Genomic DNA, 5,657 nt, shown 5'->3' on the forward strand with positions numbered 1-5,657 from the left:
ATGGAGCTATGTCATTGGTATAACAGTTGGTATAACTTCTTATGGCTGGGGGCAGTATTGAGTAGCTTGGATGAATAAGGTGTAGATTCAGACAGAAAACTGTTTGAATGATGTCTGTGAGTATAACAGAAGTCATATGGCAGGCAAAAACCTGAGAAAAAATCCAACCAGGAAGTGGTAAATCTGAGGTTTGTAGGATTCAAGTCTTTGCCTATCCAATATACAGTGTCTATGGGATCATATTGCACTTCCTAAGGCTTCCACTAGATGTCAACAGTCTTTAGAACCTTGTTTGAGGATTTTACTGTGAACGGGGAGAGAATGAGAGCTGTTTCAACCAGATATCTGGCAGAGTGCCATGAGCTCACTCAGGCGTGCGCCCGTGAGAGGTAGCTGCGTTCCTTTTCCTTTTGAAAGACAAAGGAATTCTCCGGTTGAAACATTGTTGAAGATTTATGTTAAAAACATCCTAAAGATTGATTCTATACATCGTTTGACATGTTTCTATGTGAATCTAGAAACATGTCTTCACCGTTAACTCGGACACCTGCCAGCCTCAGCTCAGTAAATACCTGCCAGTCTGCAGAGCGCGATATCAACCCAAAGCATATCGGACTGCTTTTTCTCTACCACATCTCCGGATTCCTACTGCAAGCCTTGAACCTTAACACGGGATCATTGCAATTAGCTAGCTGCAATCCGAGTGGTTACTCCTGGCTAACGTCTCTGTCCCGAAGCAAGCACCAGTTAGCCTTAAGCTATCTCCCGGCTAGCCGAAGAGGTTCACCAGCCAATTATGGGGCTACAACACCTCTTTTGCCATTTGGCCTGAACCCTTTACTGCCGACACGGAGCCCCGCCGATCCATCATGAATGGTCTGCCGACGTAATTGTCCGAGGTGGTTTCAACAAGATGGAGGCCCATCTGCTAGCCCCGGCCCGCTAGCTGTCTGAATCGCCGTGTCTTGAATCTATTCTTCCATGCCCAGAAATCTGCTCCTTTTACTCTCTGTTCTGAATGCACTAGACTACCAGTTCGTATAGCCTTTAGCCGTACTCTTATCCTACTCCTCCTCTGTTCCTCTGGTGATGTAGAGGTTAACCCAGGCCCTGCAGCCCCCAGCACCACTCCTATTCCCCAGGCGCTCTCATTTGTTTGACTTCTGTAACCGTAAAAGCCTTGGTTTCATGCATGTTACCATCAGAAGCCTCCTCCCTAAGTTTGTTTTATTCACTGCTTTAGCACACTCCGCCAACCCAGATGTCCTAGCCATGTCTGGCTTAGGAATGCCACCAAAAATCCTGAAATGTCCATCCCCAACTACAACATTTTCTGACAAGATAGAACTACCAAAGGGGGCAGAGTTGCAATCTACTGCAGAGATAGCCTGCAGAGTTCTGTCACACTATCCAGGTCTGTATCCCAAAAATTCGAGCTTCTAATTTTAAAAATCCACCTTTCCAGAAACAAGTCTCTCAACGTTGCCACTTATTATAGACCCCCCTCATTCCCCAGCTGTGTCCTGGACACCATATGTGAATTGATTGCCCCCCATCTATCTTCAGAGTTCGTACTGTTAGGTGACCTAAACTGGGATATGCTTAACACCCCAGCCATCCTACAATCTCAGCTAGATGCCTTCAATCTCACACAAATTATCAAGGAACCTACCAGGTACAACCCTAAATCCGTAACCATGGGCACCCTCTTAGATACCATCCAGACCAACTTGCCCTCTAAATACACCTCTGCCGTCTTCAACCAGGATCTCAGCGATCACTGCCTCATTAGCTGCGTCCGTTAAGGGTCCGTGGTCACGACCACCCCTCATCACTGTCAAACGATCCCTAAAACCCTTCAGCGAGCAGGCCTTTCTAATCGACCTGACCCGGGTATCCTGGAAGGATATTGACCTCATCCCGTCAGTAGAGCATGCCTGGCTGCTCTTTAAAAGTCCTTCCCTCACCATTCAGAAATGTAGAACTAAGAACAGATATAGCCCTTGGTTCACCCCTGACTTGACTGCCCTTGACCGTCACAAAAACATCCTGTGGCGTTCTGCATTAGCATCGAATAGCCCCCGCGATATGTAACTTTTCAGGGAAGTCAGGAACCAATATACACAGGCAGTTAAGAAAGCTAAGGCTAGCTTGTTCAAACAGAAATTTGCATCCTGTAGCACTAATTCCCAAAAGTTTTGGGACACCGTGGAGTCCACGGAGAATAAAACCACCTCCTCCCAACTGCCCACTGCACTTAGGCTAGGATAAACTGTCACCAGCGATAAGTCTATGATAATCGATCATTTCAATAAGCATTTTTTTACGGCTGGCCATGCTTTACACCTGGCTACCCCAACCCCGGCCAACAGCTCTGCATTCAGTGCAGCAACTTCCCCAAGCCAGACCCCCGCCCCTGCTTCTCCTTCACCCAAATCCAGACAGCTGATGTTCTGAAAGAGCCGCAAAATCTGGATCGCTACAAATCAGCTAGGATAGACAATCTGAATCCTCTCTTTCTAAAATGATCATCCGAAATTGTTGCAACTCCTATTACTAGCCTGTTCAACTTCTCTTTCGTATTGTCTGAGATCCCTAAAGATTGGAAAGCTGCAGCGGGCATCTCTCTCTTCAAAGGGGGAGACACTCTAGACCCAAACTGTTACAGACCTATATCTATCCAAAAATAGCCTCCAACACTCTACTCAGGAAACTGGATGTAGTCTATCACAGTGCCAATTCCTTTTGTCACCAAAGCCCCATATACTACCCACCACTGCGACCTGTATGCTCTCATTGGCTGGACCTCGTTACATGTTCGTTGCCAAACCCACTGGCTTCAGGTCATCTACAAGTCTTTGCTAGGTTAAGCCCTGCCTTATCTCAGCTCACTGGTCACCATAGCAGCACCCACCCGTAGCATGCGCTCCAGCATGTATTTTTCACTGGTCATTCCCAAAGCCAACACTTCCTTTTTCCGCCTGTCCTTCCAGTTCTCTGCTGCCAATGACTGGAACGAATTGCAAAAATCATTGAAGCTGGAGACTTATATCTCCCTCTCTAACTTAAGCATCAGTTGTCAGAGCAGCTTACCGATAACTGCACCTGTACACAGCCAATATGTAAATAGCACACCCAACTACCTCATCCCCATATTGTTATTTATCTTCTTGCTCTTTTGCACCCCAGTATCTCTACTTGCACATCATCATCTGCACATCTATCACTCCAGTATTAATGCTAAATTGTAAATAATTCACCTTTATGGCCTATCTATGTACATTTGCACACAATGTACAAAGATGTTTCTATTTTGTTATTGACTGTACGTTTGTTTATGTGTAACTCTGTGTTGTTGTTTTTGTTGCACTGCTTTGCTTTATCTTGGCCAGGTCGCAGTTGTAAATGAGAACTTGTTCTCAACTGGCCTACAGTGGGGCAAAAAAGTATTTAGTCAGCCACCAATTGTGCAAGTTCTCCCACTTAAAAAGATGAGAGAGGCCTGTAATTTTCATCATAGGTACACTTCAACTATGACAGACAAAATGAGAAAAAACATTCCGGAAAATCACATTGTAGGATTTTTTATGAATTTATTTGCAAATTATGGTGGAAAATAAGTATTTGGTCACCTACAAACAAGCAAGATTTCTGGCTCTCACAGACCTGTAACTTCTTCTTTAAGAGGCTCCTCTGTCCTCCACTCGTTACCTGTATTAATGGCACCTGTTTGAACTTGTTATCAGTATAAAAGACACCTGTCCACAACCTCAAACAGTCACACTCCAAACTCCACTATGGCCAAGACCAAAGAGCTGTCAAAGGACACCAGAAACAAAATTGTAGACCTGCACCAGGCTGGGAAGACTGAATCTGCAATAGGTAAGCAGCTTGGTTTGAGGAAATCAACTGTGGGAGCAATTATTAGGAAATGGAAGACATACAAGACCACTGATATTCTCCCTCGATCTGGGGCTCCTCGCAAGATCTCACCCCGTGGGGTCAAAATGATCACAAGAACGGTGAGCAAAAATCCCAGAACCACACGGGGGGACCAAGTGAATGACCTGCAGAGAGCTGGGACCAAAGTAACAAAGCCTACCATCAGTAACACATTACGCCGCCAGGGATTCAAATCCTGCAGTGCCAGACGTGTCCCCCTGCTTAAGCCAGTATATGTCCAGGCCCGTCTGAAGTTTGCTAGAGAGCATTTGGATGATCCAGAAGAAGATTGGGAGAATGTCATATGGTCAGATGAAACCAAAATAGAACTTTTTGCTAAAAACTCAACTCGTCATGTTTGGAGGACAAAGAATGCTGAGTTGCATCCAAAGAACACCATACCTACTGTGAAGCATGGGGGTGGAAACATCATGCTTTGGGGCTGTTTTTCTGCAAAGGGACCAGGACAACTGATCCGTGTAAAGGACAGAATGAATGGGGCCATGTATCGTGAGATTTTGAGTGAAAACCTCCTTCCATCAGCAAGGGCATTGAAGATGAAACGTGGCTGGGTCTTTCAGCATGACAATGATCCCAAACACACCGCCCGGGCAACGAAGGAGTGGCTTCGTAAGAAGCATTTCAAGGTCCTGGAGTGGCCTAGCCAGTCTCCAGATCTCAACCCCATAGAAAATCTTTGGAGGGAGTTGAAAGTCCGTGTTGCCCAGCAACAGCCCCAAAACATCACTGCTCTAGAGGAGATCTGCATGGAGGAATGGGCCAAAATACCAGCAACAGTGTGTGAAAACCTTGTGAAGACTTACAGAAAACGTTTGACCTCTGTCATTGCAAACAAAGGGTATATAACAAAGTATTGAGATAAACTTTTGTTATTGACCAAATACTTATTTTCCACCATAATTTGCAAATAAATTAATTAAAAATCCTACAATGTGATTTTCTGGAATTTTTTTTCTCATTTTGTCTGTCATAGTTGAAGTGTGCCTATGATGAAAATTACAGGCCTCTCTCATCTTTTTAAGTGGGAGAACTTGCACAATTGGTGGCTGACTAAATAATTTTTTGCCCCACTGTACCTGGTTAAATAAAGGTGAAATAAAATAAATAAAATAAAATTAACATTGACGGGGCTGTAGTGGAGTGGGTCGAGAGTTAAGTTCCTTAGTGTCCACATCACTAACGATCTATCATGGTCCAAGCACACCAAGACAGTCATGAAGAAGGCACGACAACATATTTTCCCCCTCAGGAGACTGAAAATATTTGACATTGGTCCACAGATCCTCAAAAAGTTCTACAGCTGCACCATCGAGAGCATCCTGAACAGTTGCATCACCGCCTGGTAGGCAACTGCTCCGCATTTGACCGTAAGGCGCTACAGAGGGCAGTGCGTACAGCCCTGTACATGTACAGGCTTCCTGCCATCCAGGAACTATATAATAGGCGGTGTTAGAGGAAAGCCCATAAAATTGTCAGAGACTAACTAATAGTTGTTATAACAGTTGGTATGTAGTTAAATAGTTGTTATAACTATTGGTGTGTGGTTATGTAGTTTGTAGAACAGTTGGTATGTAGTTAAATAGTTGTTATAACTATTGGTGTGTGGTTATGTAGTTGGTATAACAGTTGGTATAACAGTTGCTATGTAGTTATGTAGTTGGTATAACAGTTGGTATGTATTTATGTAGTTGGTA

Source organism: Salvelinus alpinus, chromosome 8, assembly GCF_045679555.1.
Source record: "Salvelinus alpinus chromosome 8, SLU_Salpinus.1, whole genome shotgun sequence".
In the NCBI taxonomy this organism is placed as follows: Eukaryota; Metazoa; Chordata; class Actinopteri; order Salmoniformes; family Salmonidae; genus Salvelinus; species Salvelinus alpinus.